At 44.8% G+C, this 18284-nt stretch overlaps 4 non-coding genes across 4 annotated transcripts; 1 reads left to right on the top strand and 3 right to left on the bottom strand.

The window, feature by feature from the left end:
* Positions 1-14414: 14414 nt before the first annotated feature.
* Positions 14415-14530, bottom strand: LOC135018068 (U5 spliceosomal RNA). Its single transcript, XR_010215827.1, has one exon. It is a non-coding gene; the product is annotated as a U5 spliceosomal RNA (small nuclear RNA).
* Positions 14531-14805: 275 nt separating this feature from the next.
* Positions 14806-14921, bottom strand: LOC135018011 (U5 spliceosomal RNA). Its single transcript, XR_010215769.1, has one exon. It is a non-coding gene; the product is annotated as a U5 spliceosomal RNA (small nuclear RNA).
* Positions 14922-15207: 286 nt separating this feature from the next.
* On the bottom strand, positions 15208-15323 carry LOC135018057 (U5 spliceosomal RNA). The gene has a single exon (XR_010215817.1). It is a non-coding gene; the product is annotated as a U5 spliceosomal RNA (small nuclear RNA).
* A 144-nt stretch (positions 15324-15467) lies between these two features.
* On the top strand, positions 15468-15630 carry LOC135018036 (U1 spliceosomal RNA). The gene has a single exon (XR_010215794.1). It is a non-coding gene; the product is annotated as a U1 spliceosomal RNA (small nuclear RNA).
* The last annotated feature ends 2654 nt before the right edge of the window (positions 15631-18284 follow it).

The following is an 18284-nucleotide window of genomic DNA, read 5'->3' on the forward strand; positions in this document are numbered from 1 at the left end:
ACCGAGCCTGCCTCGGACCAGTGTAAACCACATGGAGTTCGTCGGGAATTCGGTTCTCGGAGAACCGAACCCGCTCCTCTCTACCTTATACCCATCAATTTTTTTATTTTCAATCTAAGCCCCTGCAGTTTTCTGTAAGCATCTGCTTCGCTATGATGATCAACAAGTCACAAGGGCAAACACTCAGGGCTTGAGGCGTAGATCTTAGGACCAGCTGCTACAAGCATGGCAGAGGTGTCACTATCACTGGTGACACCCAGAGAGGTGGCGAAGGAGATTGTAATGCAGTGCGCGCAGATAAGCAGCGCAATGGTAAAAAGGAGGCATGGTTTCATAGGTAGGGGCGTGGCCTGGTGGCCTGAATCTACATTTTGTTGCTCCGGGTGTCCCGGGGGTTGGGGGCTGCACCCGGGGACTAGTGTGTGTGCGGTGCTGGCTCCTGCACAGTGACAGGGCATGGCCACCCAGCATGACGCCTCCATTCTTGACCATGCTGTAATTGCAGTCGCACTGCAGTTCAGCGTGATCATAAAAAATGGTGTAGCCTCCTGCTGGTGCAAACTGTATGTGCGCGCAGGAAGCCGCCACCATTTTTGTGATCACAGCGGCTGAATGTGATGTCATACAGCCGCTGTGACCACGCCCCCTGTGTCTCCTCCGTTGCAGACCCCATTTTGAAGCCTTGCCCCCGCACCGCTCCATCCCTGACTTGGAAATGGAGTGTTGCTGACCCCCCTCTCCCCCCCCCGCCCCGATTGACAGGCAGAGGCGATCGCATTCTCTGCGGGGTGCCGCAGAAAATGCAGGCACATGCGTATGCTGTTAGCAATTTTTGCAGTTGGATCGCTTATTGTGATTGCATTCCAACCTGAATCAGGCCCTATTACCTATCACAATGCGCTGCGGGCAGTACAAAATTGGGTTAATATAGGAGTAAAACTCCCAGACCTGTGCTCCTTAACTGTACCTGGTGGCTAGTGGAGCGGCTGCCCAGTAATCAGTGTCCACGCCAGTGCGCACACGGTCCACCCCCTACGGCCACGCTCCCCTTCATCAGCGGCCTCGTGATCCGGAAGGGCGGTGTGTGTGTGACTGACCTTAGGAAGAAACTGGAGCCTCCGCTGCAGTGACCCAGCAACCAGGTGACAATGCTAAATTCCTTGTCGTATAAACAACCCTTTATGAAGCTAAGAACACTGTACGCTGTTTACTTAAGAAGTACCGTAATGGTACGCTATTGACGTAGCGATCGCTCAGCCGTAGGCGAGACGCTCAAGCGTCACGTTCGCTCGCGGCCCAGTGATCACAGGACACGTTATTGGCTATGTCTAGGGGAATGATTCGCTATGGCGTAGCTTACGCTCGAGACCACGAGGAGGTCACCAGCGATGCAGACGCTCACAACACTATACCTTTATGTTAAAACCTTATACCAATGAAATACACTGAATACCTTAATGTGAGTACAGGGTGTAAATGCAACCTTGTGTAACCTGACTAACTACAAAGCTGCTTGAGCGTCACCGACGCTCAAGTGAACACTTAACACTATAGAAAATACACAGATACTGGTTTAGGTTCCAAAGCCTATTAACTGTATTATATCTAATATACTTGTAAAAGGGGATAACAGTACAAATGATACACTACAATATAACAAGGACTTCCTAACCACAGAACTAAACAATAAATACAAAAAGACAATACTACACTGACCTAAATGCAATACAGTACAATACTATAATACTATGAGAGATATAAGAGAAAAGAAGAGAGAGAGAGATAGAGAGAGAGAGAGAAATTGGCTCACAGAAAGACAATGATTACGGAGAGAAACTTACGCACAAAGGGTATGATCGCCTGCGCCTCGATATCCAGCTCCCGGCTATCAGCAGATAACCGTTGATGAGAGAGTGAGAGCTGGATGTGGTCGGCCTGCCTATTTATACCCCACACACAATGCAATCTCATGGTCCTACAATCCCATTGTCCATTGGCCGAAGGAATTCGGCCCTGCATCATAACAAAAGGTCATAGGGTGATTCATACAGGTGGGCTGTGACGATTTCCAACAGCTCAGGTGGGTGGGAAACTGGGTTTCCCGCCGCATACCTGAGTATGAGTAAATAATAGAAATGGACATAAACTTCTTATGTCCATAACTATTCGCACGAGCGATTAATACGCTCCAAACCAACACCGGAATATTGCTAATTAAATACTCTTCCGATGGGTACCAAACACTGCTGTATGATTCCTGTTAGACCCTTCGTACGATATAAAGAGGGATTCCTCAGCTCTGGGACATTGTATTTTAACCAAACTTTCAGAATCTATCAAAGGGACCATGATCTATAAACTACATTAATTGTGAAAATATGTAACGAATGAGTCGCACGCTACGACTACGTAAACTCTACCGTAAATGCGCATACCGCGCCTGCGAGTGTACGCTATTGCGGGTATGCGCCTCCACGGGAGAGCGTACGCACGCGCAGCGCGGACCAGTGTGCGGTGCAAATATGGCAACGTGCATTGAGACATTTTTCTGACTTTGACAGTCCACCCTTTGGCAGTCAACAATAACTGCCACAAAACATTTAAGGAGAAAAATGTAAGTCAGGGGTTAATTGATTTCCATGGTTGGGTAGGGGAGAAGAGTGGAGTAGGTGTGAAGAGGGTATGACCTAGTGAGAAAGTAGAAGCATGTGTGTATGAGTCCATGTTTGGAGGGTCATGTATCATCGTGCCGTACGTGTGGTAGATCAAGCTTTGAGGTATTGCGAAGTATACATTTGAATTCCTTCTTGTCCTGTGGTACAGGTCTGTGGATGGGCTGTCAAACTCTACCGAGCTCATTTAGGCTGTGGTTGTAACAAAATGGGGATGCACATTTTAGTTGATGATACATGAATGGGGGAGGTATGTGGTTGCTGCTATCTGTGCCTGTATTCCCTATCGTCTATGTGTGTCGTTACCTGGGGGTTGTAGAGATGAAGATAAAGAACACTTACGAAAAATGCAATGATATTCTATGTCAGGGAAATGTACATCTGTTGTTGAAGTTGTGTTCGGTATCTGTTGAGAGTCGTCTTCTTTGCGCTGTATTGCTCCTTGGGCATGAGCAAATAGCTTTGTCTGAGCCATCAGATTTACAAAAAATGTTGGGCTAGCGTGAGTTTAAAAATACTAGGGAAACTGGGGATCCATGGCAAAGTTCATCAAGTGTCCATATTTAAAGTTGTCAAATCTTCTTCTTTGGTCCTTGTCTGTTGTCTGTATAGCGTCTCGTCAACTTCCTCGTCCAAGGGGGTCTTTGTATCTTGGAGAAAAGCAGAAAAACAGGTGAAAGAAACGGACCGTATAATCGCATTTTCATCACATTCTGGTTTCTATCATTGGGTCATAAATCAAATCCAGGTTAATTACGGTTTCCTCACTCCTCAAGCTCATCACTTTTGTACTTTGTTTGCACCTCATTAAAGCCTGCCCGCATCTAAATATCAATCCAATCGATATAACAACACCCAAGATACATAGTAGAAACTTTCCAACATCCATTATGACTCCTTGAGCCCAGTCTCCCAAACCGGAGAACCAATTTCGCGGGTTCAACCATGACACCCAACCAGTCAGCTCATTACCTACAGCAGCAAGGGTGAGATTGTGTTTTCGACGAAATTCCCACTTTAATTGCAGAATATCGTCCATCTTTTGGTCTATGACCTCTACCGGATCCTCTGTGCTATTTGTGATATACGTGCAACACTTTATGCCGTACTGTGTTGCCAATGTAACACAATATCCGCCTGTTACTGCTGTAAGATAATTAAGAACCATCCTATGCTGAACTAGTTCTGTTTTGTAAGCTTGAAGTTCTCTTCCAGTGTATCTAAACGTGTCATCATACATTTCAGTGATATTATCTAACAAATTGGCGAGTGCGGAAATGTATCTATAATTCATCACTCCTCGAGCGGTACGAGTGAAATGTAGCGCTACCAGAACCTGAATCCCGGTGGATTCATGGATAAGATCAGAGGCCGGATGCTCTAACCTTTCTGACAGTTGTCTTTTAACTCGGTGCTCGTAATGAGTGTGAGTATAAGGAGCTTGGGCACCACGGTGTATGTCCTTCATTTTGTCATGTGTAACAGTCATCACTTCAGGCAATACTTTTCCAATATAACACAATCCTTCAGAGTTTGGGGCAAGCCACTTGTACGCCTTTCTCCCGCATATGAAATATGCATCATCGGGGAGAACATATGGGACGGAGAAGGACATGACCATGTTACAAACCTTCCAGGTGAAATCTCCTGACCCTAATTCTTCCATCTGCCTAATGCACGTATCGGTTTGTACGATATGTGCACAGTATCCTGGTGATACCTCTCCAACTCTAGTAATCCTATTTCCTAAGGTATATCGATACCGGAAAGATTTTCCTCTACTGGCTATGTGGCGTACGAACTCTGTATCTGTAGGCATTCTATCTGCTCTGTGTGAAAAGGTCATGGTAAGGTTGCTCCATGACACTTCCCAATTTCCCGGTTTTCTGGGATTGGAGATGTTAAAACATAAGAGGGACCTATCCACATGGTATTGGTGGAGCTTCAAACTAGGAGGGCTGGAGATGTTAAACCTCCGGTCCACCGGTCTCCCACCACTTAGCTCAAGTACCTCCCCTAACGTTAAAGGAAATGGTACTAGCCCTGATTTACTGTGACCCTGAGGTACTTGAGAGCATACCCAACAATCTGTTTGGTTTAACACGTTACCCACTAGAGAGTGATAGTCACTCAATGGATGCCGGTCCATATGGATATTAAAACTAGATTGGCATTTCTTTATGCATCCATCTTCAACCAGATTATCACAGAGCCTACAGATACAATTTTCTTCAGCTAACAATCCATCACAATTTCTTCTATCGGATCGTTTTCTGATACTCGCCTTTGCTTGTTGGTTTGGTTGATCTTGGAAAACTACGCCTCCATCATCATAATCGGAACCCATTCCAGAACCTCTCTCGACCTCTATGGTACTCTCGCCGGAACAGACTGCTCTGGTCAACATCATGGTTAACATCAAAATCCGGATCACAGTCTCTTGGGGCAAGTCCATCTTTGAGGAGAAAATAGAGAAGAATGAGAAGGGGGAAAAAGAAATTTTAAGGGAGAGGGGCTGGGAAGTGGAGAAAAACAATAAAGGGGAGAGGGGAGTCGACAGCTGCTTTCGATCTTCAAGGCTCAGGTGCCGCCTCAGTCCTCCTGGAACAGACACTCCAGTGATACAACCTCTACCGTCTGTTCCTTATCACGGGACTTCTCGAGATCAGCAACCTTCTTGCAGTGGGATGAATGGACCCAAGTCTCTCTCTCAGCAACCTTCAATGCTGTGGTGCTAGTCAATAAGACCTGGTATGGTCCTTCCCATCTATCAATAAGACAACCTGAGCGTAGAAAATTTCGTATCATTACATAATCCCCAGGTTCAATGTCATGACAATTACTACCTGGTAAATCAGGAATCACCAACTTCAGATTATCATTTTGATTCCTCAACTGTTTACTCATGTTAATCAAGTATTTTACAGTTACTTCATTGTTACATTTCAAATCATCCTGAGGGTTAATCATGACTTGCGGTTGTCGACCAAACAAGATTTCAAAAGGAGACAGATTAAGAGGGGACCTGGGAGTGGTTCTGATGCTATACAAAACAATGGGTAAAGCTTCTGGCCACGTCAATCCTGTCTCTGCCATTACTTTACTCAATTTATTTTTAATAGTGCTGTTCACTCTTTCGACCTTCGCACTCGCCTGTGGACGGTACGGAGTGTGCAGCTTGCTATCAATTCCCATCAACTTACACATTCCTTGAAAGACATCACCTGTAAAATGGGTACCCCTATCACTTTCAATGATTCTAGGGATACCATATCTACATACAAATTCCTGCACAATTTTCTTAGCTGTAAACATAGCGGTATTTGTAGCTGCTGGAAAAGCTTCGACCCAATTCGAGAAAACATCTATACAGACAAGTACATATTTCAAATTTCTACATGGGGGTAATTGAATGAAGTCAATTTGTATTACTTGGAAAGGGCCGCCGGCAGGTGGGATATGGGATGGTTCTGTAGGTATTGCTTTTCCAATATTCTTTCTCAGACAGGTAAGGCATGACATTGCTCTTTTACCCGCATGAGAGGAGAATCCTGGGGCGCACCAGTATGCTCTTACCAATTTGCACATCCCCTCCTTGCCTAGATGAGTCAGCCCGTGAGCTGCTTCAGCCAGACATGGAAGGTATGCCCTGGGGGCCACTGGTTTACCATGTCCATCCGTCCAGAGCCCTGAGGACTCCTGGCCATATCCCTTTGCCTTCCAGACTGCTCTTTCCTGTGTGGAACACAAATTCTGCATCTCACACAACTTCTGTGTGTTGATGGTATTAAATACCATCAACTGTGTGGTGTCTGTCCGTGTGGGGGTAGCAGCTGCAAGCTTTGCGGCTTCGTCTGCTCGGCTGTTACCAAGTGACACTGGGTCTTGGCTATATGTATGTGCTTTACATTTGATAACAGCCACTCTGTCGGGTTCCTGTATCGCTGTTAGAAGCCTTTTTATATAAGCTGCACGCGCTATCGGTGTACCAGCCGCCGTCATGAAATTTCTGAGCCGCCATAGGGCTCCGAAATCATGGACTACCCCGAAGGCGTATCTAGAATCGGTGTAGATATTGGCAGACTTACCCTTAGCCAATTCACATGCTCTGGTTAGGGCGACCAGTTCAGCAACCTGGGCTGAGTGAGGTGGGCCTAGCAGTTCCGCTTCTATGGTGTCTTGGTCATCTACGACTGCGTATCCAGTACACAAGTCTCCCGAGTCTGACTGTCTGTGACAACTACCGTCCGTGTAGAACGTGAGTTCTGCATCTTCTAGTGGATTGTCACTGATGTCAGGCCTTGCGGTAAAATTTTGGGTCAAATATTCCATACAATCATGTGTATCTTCCTTTGCATTAAATCCTCCTTCCCCACCACTCTCACCTTCCACCCTTTGTGCCTGACCAGGCACACCTGGGAGAAATGTTGCAGGATTTAATGCACTGCATCTCCTTATGGTGATGTTTACTGGGGCCATTAATGCCAATTCCCATCTTGTAAACCTTGCTGATGAGACGTGTCTGGTTTGGGCAGAATTCAATAAGGCAGATACCGCATGCGGTGTATGGATTGTGAGATTGTGGCCTAGCACGACATCTTCGCTTTTTGTCACTAGCAATGCTATCGCCGCAACGCTACGCAAGCATGTGGGGAGGGATCGCGCTACCGTGTCTAGCTGAGCGCTGTAGTATGCAATTGGCCTGCTGGCATCACCGTGTTTTTGTGTTAGTACACCTGCTGCGCACCCAGCACTTTCTGTTCCGTATAGTTCAAAGGGTTTCCCATAGTCTGGCATACCTAGTGCTGGTGCCTGCGTTAGGCACTGTTTGAGTCTCTCAAATGCTGTTTCAGATTCGTCTGTATGCGAAATCCGATCAGGTTTGTTTGAAGAGACCATTTCCTGCAAAGGTAGCGCCAATATGGAAAACCCTGGGATCCAATTACGGCAATACCCACACATTCCTAAAAACGTCCTGATCTGTTGCTGGGTTTGTGGCAGTGTCATGTCTCTAATGGCTTGGATTCTATCAGCGGTCAGGTGTCTCAGTCCTTGTGTTAGACAGTGTCCCAAATATTTTACCTTAGCTTGGCATAATTGCAACTTGTCTTTGGAAACCTTGTGACCTGTGTCTGAAAGATGAAACAGGAGCTGTTTCGTATCCTTCAGAGATGCTTCCAGTGAATCTGAACACAGTAATAAATCGTCCACATACTGTATCAATACTGATCCACTGTCTGGTTGGAAAGACTGTAAACAATCATGCAAAGCCTGAGAAAATATACTTGGACTGTCTATGAAACCTTGGGGTAACCGAGTCCACGTGTATTGGACTCCTCTGTATGTGAATGCAAACAAATATTGGCTGTCAGGGTGCAGAGGTACCGAAAAGAAAGCGGAGCAGAGGTCAATAACAGTGAAAAATTTGGCAGTGGGAGGAATTTGCATTAGGATGACAGCTGGATTAGGCACTACGGGGAACTGACTCTCAACTATTTTGTTAATCCCCCTTAGATCCTGCACTAGCCTGTAACCCCTCCCCCCACTCTTTTTAACAGGGAAGATGGGACTATTTGCTGTGCTGGACGTTCTTACTAGAATGCCCTGTTGTAGCAAGCGCTCTATTACGGGAAAAACTCCTAACTCCACCTCTGGCTTCAGAGGATACTGTGGGATTTTTGGAGCTATCCTACCATCTTTTACTTGCACAACTACTGGAGCTACGTTTGCCATTAATCCAGTGCCCGGACGAGCCCCCAATTGACAATGCTAAATTCCTTGTCGTATAAACAACCCTTTATGAAGCTAAGAACACTGTACGCTGTTTACTTAAGAAGTACCGTAATGGTACGCTATTGACGTAGCGATCGCTCAGCCGTAGGCGAGACGCTCAAGCGTCACGTTCGCTCGCGGCCCAGTGATCACAGGACACGTTATTGGCTATGTCTAGGGGAATGATTCGCTATGGCGTAGCTTACGCTCGAGACCACGAGGAGGTCACCAGCGATGCAGACGCTCACAACACTATACCTTTATGTTAAAACCTTATACCAATGAAATACACTGAATACCTTAATGTGAGTACAGGGTGTAAATGCAACCTTGTGTAACCTGACTAACTACAAAGCTGCTTGAGCGTCACCGACGCTCAAGTGAACACTTAACACTATAGAAAATACACAGATACTGGTTTAGGTTCCAAAGCCTATTAACTGTATTATATCTAATATACTTGTAAAAGGGGATAACAGTACAAATGATACACTACAATATAACAAGGACTTCCTAACCACAGAACTAAACAATAAATACAAAAAGACAATACTACACTGACCTAAATGCAATACAGTACAATACTATAATACTATGAGAGATATAAGAGAAAAGAAGAGAGAGAGAGATAGAGAGAGAGAGAGAAATTGGCTCACAGAAAGACAATGATTACGGAGAGAAACTTACGCACAAAGGGTATGATCGCCTGCGCCTCGATATCCAGCTCCCGGCTATCAGCAGATAACCGTTGATGAGAGAGTGAGAGCTGGATGTGGTCGGCCTGCCTATTTATACCCCACACACAATGCAATCTCATGGTCCTACAATCCCATTGTCCATTGGCCGAAGGAATTCGGCCCTGCATCATAACAAAAGGTCATAGGGTGATTCATACAGGTGGGCTGTGACGATTTCCAACAGCTCAGGTGGGTGGGAAACTGGGTTTCCCGCCGCATACCTGAGTATGAGTAAATAATAGAAATGGACATAAACTTCTTATGTCCATAACTATTCGCACGAGCGATTAATACGCTCCAAACCAACACCGGAATATTGCTAATTAAATACTCTTCCGATGGGTACCAAACACTGCTGTATGATTCCTGTTAGACCCTTCGTACGATATAAAGAGGGATTCCTCAGCTCTGGGACATTGTATTTTAACCAAACTTTCAGAATCTATCAAAGGGACCATGATCTATAAACTACATTAATTGTGAAAATATGTAACGAATGAGTCGCACGCTACGACTACGTAAACTCTACGTAAACTCTACCGTAAATGCGCATACCGCGCCTGCGAGTGTACGCTATTGCGGGTATGCGCCTCCACGGGAGAGCGTACGCACGCGCAGCGCGGACCAGTGTGCGGTGCAAATATGGCAACGTGCATTGAGACATTTTTCTGACTTTGACACAGGGCACGGGAGTATACAGCGCCGCTGGGAGTGATGAAGCTGCAGTAAAGATGTCTATTAGACCTAGCCTGCTGCAGCCCTTGTAGATTCTCATAAAACAAGTTCTTCTTTTCTTGTCAAAATTAATAGCTAAGAATAGGCTGCCTGAGGCAGGCCCCTGTTAAGTGGCCTGCTACTGAAGGCACCAACTACAAACTGAGCTCCCTGTTCATGGAAGCGGGGTTATAGAGGAGGATGCGCTGAGCATCTTGGGAACAGTCAAAAGCTTTGAGCCGGTTGGTGCCTCAGATCAAGATCCTACTCTACACCCCAATGTGAATCCTTGTGGAGTCCAGTGTACCCCACAGAAGAAATTAATGTGTCACACCCATTGGCAGCAACCTTAGAATAGCTGCTGACGGGCACAATTGAGAAAGGAAGGGGGGGGGGGGGACATTTGAATCCAGCACATAGATGCAATTCAAATATGTAATTTGTACCTTCCTATTTTAAAATATAATGGATGAACCTCACCCTGTGAGAACAATCTTCATGATCAAGAGATCTCATATGCAAAATAAGTATGAGTTGGGATAGGGCTGGGGAGGGTGGCTGCTCGGGCAGCCCCTCCCCCGTCAAGTTAAGGAGATTCAACTGAGGACGCACAAGGGAACTCTCGTCTTGGGACAACAACTGCAGGGAGACCACATCTGTTCAGATGAACATGGGAGGGTGGAAGGCTGCCTAATATTGAAGCACCATCAAATATCAAACCATATGCAACAACTAGTACAAGCATTCCTGGGGGAAGGTCTGCAGAAGACGGATTTGCATACGGTGATGTCATCCAAGATGTGGGCCAAAGTTGGCTGGAACCCTCATCTGCATATGAAAAGAGAAAAGGGGCATGCAGGGCATGGCGGCCTTTTGCGGTGCTTGGATGACCCCTAGTTCGCATTAAACACCCCCACCCTCCTTTGGTGTGGGGCTCATGTTGGCCATGCCCCATCCCCTGAAGCTGATTTCTTGCAGCAGCTGGGCACTGTAACAGCTCCAGAGCTGTTCTGTAAGGCAAGTAAAAGGGTGTGGGCCCTGCAGCACCACCTGTAGTTCGCATTGTGCGTTGGAAGGCACAAAGTAAGCAGACGGGAGGAGAAGTCAGGATAGTGCGCAAGGGCATCCTTTTCTCTTAGTCCGTAGAGGATGCTGGGGTCACATTAAGAACCATGGGGTATAGACGGGATCCGCAAGAGACATGGGCACTTTAAGACTTTCAAAGGGTGTGAACTGGCTCCTCCCTCTATGCCCCTCCTCCAGACTCCAGTTATAGGAACTGTGCCCAGGGAGACGGACATTTCGAGGAAAGGATTTATTGTTAAACTAAGGTGAGCATCTTACCAGCTCACACCTTAAGCATGCCGCAGAACGTGGCATTCAACAGAACACAAGCCAACGGCATGAACAATTGCAGCAAAAAGCTGACCAGAACCATAACATAACATGTGTATAACCACAAGTAATAACTGCAGACACAGTATGGACTGGGACGGGTGCCCAGCATCCTCTACGGACTAAGAGAAAAGGATTTACCGGTAGGTATTAAAATCCTATTTTCTCATACGACCTAGAGGATGCTGGGGTCACATTAAGAACCATGGGGTTATACCAAAGCTCTTGAACGGGTGGGAGAGTGCGTACGACTCTGCAGCACCGAATGACCCAACTTGAGGTTATCATCAGCCAAGGTATCAAACTTGTAAAACTTAGCAAAAGTGTTTACTAAATAGCTGCTCGGCAAAGTTGCAATGCCGAGACTCCCCGACCAGCTGCCCAGGATGAACCCACCTTTCTAGTAGAATGGGTCTTCACCTAATTCAGTAACGGCAATCCTGCCATGGAATGAGCATGCTGAATCTTACCACAGATCCAGCGCATAATGGTCTACATGGAAGCAGGACACCCAATCCTGTTGGGAGCATACAGGACAAACAGAGCCTCTGTTTTCCTAATCTGAACCGTTCTGGTGACATAAATTTTCAAAGTTCTGACCACAGCCAGAGACTTTGACTCAACGAAGGTGTCAGTGGCCAAAGGCACCATGTGGAAAGATGAACCACCTTCGGCAGAAATTGTTGACGTGTCCTCAATTCTGCTCTATCTTCATGAAAGATCAAATAAAGGCTCTTGTGATACTGCATGGTTTGTACTGTTTTCCATGTGCTCCCAGATCTTTCAAGCAAGTAGCATGGTCAAGAAAGTTCTGTTTGAAAAGAAACAACATTTACTGTCATTGTTATAGAATTTGGGAGAAAAAACAAGAAGAAATCTGCACTGTTGACGCACTGGACAGAATGAATGAATCATAAAATATAACCTTTATTAAGTATGTATTAAAATTGGATAAATATTAATATTATTATCCCAAACTGCAGTGAAACATAAAGGTTAAAATCACAGAACTAACATACATGTGCATAAGAAGAATAAAGAGATGTGAAAAAAAGGTTTAAAAAGCGTGTCCGTGTGTGATTATTTTTGAAGGCACAACCCTGGCGGGGTTGTTTATATAGATATATATGTTGCTAATAATCACTTTCTAGCGTAATGTTATTAAATAGCTGTTAGTATCTATGTCGTCAGGTACCACTGGGTCGTATCCTATATACTCCCTTCACTCAATAGGGGTTACCTCCCGGGAAGCCATCCCCATTGGCGAATTTGTGGGGGTGATTGAGTATAACCGGTAAGCTAACCTCCAATTTGTGGGGTGCTTAGGTAGATGGGGATCACTTATTTCTCTGTGTCCCCTAAGACTATATTCCTAAATTCAATACCACAGGGGGATAGCTTTCTATATCGGATAAGGAATCACTTGATAGGGAAATCTCTATGCATCATGGAAAGATCATATTTATTAATATCCAAACTAAAAAAATGATGAATAGCTTTAATTTAGCTGTTTAGATATAGTTAATTGGCGAGATATACCAACAGGTGCGGTTGCCTTAAGGAATATGGCAATTCCAATATAAATAGCAGCCCTCCTTCATATAATCAGCCAGATCTTATTAAATCTGGTCCAGATATAGCCGTTCAGATATACTTAATTGACAACATATATCAATCGGTGGGGTTGCCTTAAGGAATATAGCAATTCCAATTCTCATATAAATAGCAACCTTCCTTCATATATTCAGCCAGATCTTATTTAATCTGATCTAGGCGTAGGCAATAATGCTTTCCTTAGAGGTATAGCCACCTCAATTCTTATTAGGAAGCAAAGTGTCTGTCATAATGGTTTATCCAATTCATCTAAGAAATAATATATTCCATGTGTCAGAGATTCATTACTCTCTATTTACACTGTTAAAGAGTTAATTCTTATTATGTTACAGTGTAATGAAATTATCATATAGGGAGATGTGGCAATTCCATGTGCTATATATATAATAACCCTTAGTGGTCCAGATTCCACAATGAGGAATTTTCTTATAAACCGCTGAAACACACAGCTGTTTGACTGACTTCCAAATATATCTATCTCACTTTGTAACAGTCTTATGATAGAGAAACTGTTACATATTCGGTCACTTAGTTATCTAAAGGTAAACAGACTCAGTGTGAGGGTAATATAATATATCAAATGCGCTGTCAATAATCGTGGTAACTGGTGTAATAATGTGGTATATTGAGTATGCTAGTAAGGCATATAACTGCTCTCCAGCCTTTAAGTGTTACCAATCAATTTGTTACACTGTAAAGGATTTATGGTGTCCTGTTAGGACATGCAGCTGCTAGGCTGACTCAAAGATTTATCCATTTGTAACAATTATGTAACAGTTATATACATGTTACTGGTATTACATAGAAATAGTATGACACAGGCCAGCAGTCCCATGTGTCTAGATTCCACAATAGGAGATTTTCTTTGTCTTATAAACTGCTGGAACACACAGCTGCTAGACTGACTTCAAATATATATATTACTTTGTAACAGTCTTATAGTAAAGAGACTGTTACACACTGTCATTTAGTTATCTCAAGGTTAGCAGATTCTGTGTGAGGATAGTGTTCTGTTAGAACATGCAGCTGCTAGGCTGACTCATAGAAAATGTATCCATTTGTAACAAATGACACATACAGCATTAAATTAATATCTATAGCAGCCCATGTGACATCTCTACTCTTATCATAATTGTCTGGTTATTGCCAATCTGGACAGCAGGAGTGATATATATTCACTAGTCCCAATATCCCATCATATAAATATACCCACACTGATATACTTTCTTATCAAGAGTTATTAGTAGCTATCTGTATGCACTTTAGACATTGTATCTGCTAAGTGACATCATATCTAGTGTATTCCTTTCTTATAGCTCAGCTTCTATTCCCTATTAGTGGAGACTAACAGCTAACATCATAATCATATATTTTTGTTTTATAACATTTCACATGAGTCAAATACACGCGGACACGCCGTGCCCTACACGTGTGTTTCACTGCATCTATGGCAACTTACATTAAAGCTAACAAGAAAGCACACTCGTTCTGTCTTTAAACTGATAAAAGAAACCCCAATAATATGGGGCATGCAAAAATTGAGATAAAACTCAGTTTTGCTCCTCTCCACGGAAATCTTTAATAAAAGGCGAAATATTTGTTAGTTCTGAAGAGAAACCAGAGCATGACCAAGATTCCACCTGTCGCCTGAGTGCCATGCCAGCAGTTCTCATTGAGCTCAAAGTGAGCACCCAATTTGAAAGAAAGATAGCAGATTTCTCACCAGGCTTCCCCTAGCTATAAACATGGTTTGTACTCTTTTCCATGTGTTCCCAGATCTTTCAAGCAATTAGTATAGTCAAGAAAGTTCTGTTTGAAAAGAAACAAACATTTACTGTCATTTCTATGCAAATGAGCTTACATTAAAGCACACTCGTTCTATCTTTAAACAGATAAAATAAAACCCCAATAAGATGGGGAATGCAAAATTTGAGATAAAACTCAGTTTTGCTCCTCTCCACGGAAATCTTTAGTAAAAGGCGAAAGATTTGTTCGTTCTGAAGAGAAACCAGAGCATGACCAAGATTCCACCTGTCGCCTGAGTGCCATGCCAGCAGTCCTCATTCAGCTCAAAGTGAGCACCCAATTTGAAAGAAAGAAAGCAGATTTCTCACCAGGCTTCCCCTTGCTATAAGCATGGTTTGTACTCTTTTCCATGTGCTCCCAGATCTTTCAAGCAAGTAGCATGGTCAAGAAAGTTCTGTTTGAAAAGAAACAGACATTTACTGTCATTGTTATACAAATAAACTTACATTAAAGCCAACAAGAAAGCACACTCATTCTGTCCTTAAACTGATAAAAGAAACCCCAATAATATGGGGCATGCAAAAATTGAGATAAAACTCAGTTTTGCTCCTCTCCACGGAAATCTTTAATAAATGGCGAAAGATTTGTTCATTCTGAAGAGAAACCAGAGCATGACCAAGATTTTCATCTGAAAATATGTGTTCTCCCTGCAGTTGTTGTCCCCAGATGAGAGTTCCCTTGTGCTGCCTCAGTTGAATCTCCTTTACTTGACAGAGATGTGCCTGAGCAGCGGCCCTCCCCAGCCCTATCCCAAATCATACTTATTTTGCATAGGAGATACCATGGTCATGAAGATTGTTCTCCCAGGGTGAGGTTCATTCATTGCATTCTGGGTATGCTGACCCCTGTGATTTCCCCAATGTGGGAAACTCGACTGCATTATTTGTGGTAGTGGGGGACTGTGTTTGTGCTTTCCTCTGGTCAGCTCTGGTAAAAGTCAGATTTCTTTGTCTCAGATCTTCCTCTAGCCTTGTTCTTCTTTCGAGAGTTCCCTTGTGCTGCCTCAGTTGGATCTCCTTCACTTGACAGGGGGTGCCCGAGCAGCAATCCTCCACAGCTCTAGCCCAACTCCTACTTACCTGCCAGGTGAGATACTATGATCTTCACTGTTAGGGCAATCAGGATGTGGAATTCCCTGCCAGGGAAGGTGGTAATGGCGGACTCTGTAATTGGATTTAAAAAAGGAATGGATACATTTCTGAATGAAAAAGCTATCTAAGGTTATAATACTTAAAATATCAACATGGTTAATCCGGGGGTAACATGAGTTATAGTAGCTAACTAGTCATAAAACATTATTCAGCAAGTATGTAGAATCATCACAACTTAAAACAGGTTGAACACGATGGGCAATTTGCCTCTATTCAACCTCAAAAACTATGTTACTATATGTTACTATATTACTATGTTACTGTAGTATACAGAAAACCAAAATGCAATGAACAGTGATAGTGAGCACTGATGAGGATACTAGAACTGACACTGAGCAGCAAGATGCAGCACTGGACTATTAGTAATGTACTGTAGTATGCTGAGCACCACAATGCAGCACAAGACAATGAGCAGTGATACTGAGCACTGATGAGGATACTACTGAGAACTGACACTGAGCAGGAGAGACACACTACTAGTATTACTGAGCAGCAATAAGTAACCACTGATACTGAGCACTGATATTGAGATTTCCACTGAGAGAACATAGCCACGTCCATTCCGCTCTCTCTTCAATGCACGAGTAAAAATGGCGGCAACGCGCAGCTCTTTATATGGAATCCGAATCTCGCGAGAATCCAACAGCGGGATGATGACATTTTCCCTTGTTCAGGTTTTGCGAGTCAGGCGGGAACAACCGAGCCTGCCTCGGACCAGTGTAAACAACGTGGAGTTCGTGGGGAATTCGGTTCTCGGAGAACCGAACCCGCTCCTCTCTACCTTATACCAATCAATTTTTTTATTTTCAATCTAAGCCCCTGCAGTTTTCTGTAAGCATCTGCTTCGCTATGATGATCAACAAGTCACAAGGGCAAACACTCAGGGCTTGAGGCGTAGATCTTAGGACCAGCTGCTACAAGCATGGCAGAGGTGTCACTATCACTGGTGACACCCAGAGAGGTGGCGAGGGAGATTGTAATGCAGTGCGCGCAGATAAGCAGCGCAATGGTAAAAAGGAGGCATGGTTTCATAGGTAGGGGCGTGGCCTGGTGGCCTGAATCTACATTTTGTTGCTCCGGGTGTCCCGGGGGTTGGGGGCTGCACCCGGGGACTAGTGTGTGAGCGGTGCTGGCTCCTGCACAGTGAAAGGGCATGGCCACCCAGCATGACGCCTCCCTTCTTGACCATGCTGTAATTGCAGTCGCACTGCAGTTCAGCGTGATCATAAAAAATGGTGTAGCCTCCTGCTGGTGCAGACTGTATGTGCGCGCAGGAAGCCGCCACCATTTTTGTGATCACAGCGGCAGAATGTGATGTCATACAGCCGCTGTGACCACGCCCCCTGTGTCTACTCCGTTGCAGACCCCATTTTGAAGCCTTGCCCCCGCACCGCTCCATCCCTGACTTGGAAATGGAGTGTTGCTGACCCACCTATCCCCCCCCGCCCCGATTGACAGGCAGAGGCGATCGCATTCTCTGCGGGGTGCCGCAGAAAATGCAGGCACATGCGTATGCTCTTAGCAATTTTTGCAGTTGGATCGCTTATTGTGATTGCAATCCAACCTGAATCAGGCCCTATTACCTATCACAATGCGCTGCGGGCAGTACAAAATTGGGTTAATATAGGAGAAAAACCCCCAGACCTGTGCTCCTTAACTGTACCTGGTGGCTAGTGGAGCGGCTGCCCAGTAATCAGTGTCCACGCCAGTGCGCACACGGTCCACCCCCTACGGCCACGCTCCCCTTCATCAGCGGCCTCGTGATCCGGAAGGGTGGTGTGTGTGTGACTGACCTTAGGATGAAACCGGACCCTCCGCTGCAGTGACCCAGCAACCAGGGCACGGGAGTATACAGCGCCGCTGGGAGTGATGAAGCTGCAGTAAAGATGTCTATTAGACCTAGCCTGCTGCAGCCCTTGTAGATTCTCATAAAACAAGTTCTTCTTTTCTTGTCAAAATTTATAGCTAAGAATAGGCTGCCTGAGGCAGGCCCCTGTTAAGTGGCCTGCTACTGAAGGCACCAACTACAAACTGAGCTCCCTGTTCATGGAAGCGGGGTTATAGAGGAGAATGCACTGAGCATCTTGGGAACAGTCAAAAGCTTTGAGCCGGTTGGTGCCTCAGATCAAGATCCTACTGTACACCCCAATGTGAATCCTTGTGGAGTCCAGTGTACCCCACAGAAGAAATTAATGTGTCACACCCATTGGCAGCAACCTTAGAATAGCTGCTGACGGGCACAATTGAGAAAGGAAGGGGGGGGGGGGGGGACATTTGAATCCAGCACATAAATGCAATTCAAATATGTAATTTGTACCTTCCTATTTTAAAATATAATGGATGAACCTCACCCTGTGAGAACAATCTTCATGATCAAGAGATCACATATGCAAAATAAGTATGAGTTGGGATAGGGCTGGGGA

This window comes from Pseudophryne corroboree, unplaced genomic scaffold (genome assembly GCF_028390025.1).
Source record: "Pseudophryne corroboree isolate aPseCor3 unplaced genomic scaffold, aPseCor3.hap2 scaffold_320, whole genome shotgun sequence".
Taxonomy (NCBI): Eukaryota; Metazoa; Chordata; class Amphibia; order Anura; family Myobatrachidae; genus Pseudophryne; species Pseudophryne corroboree.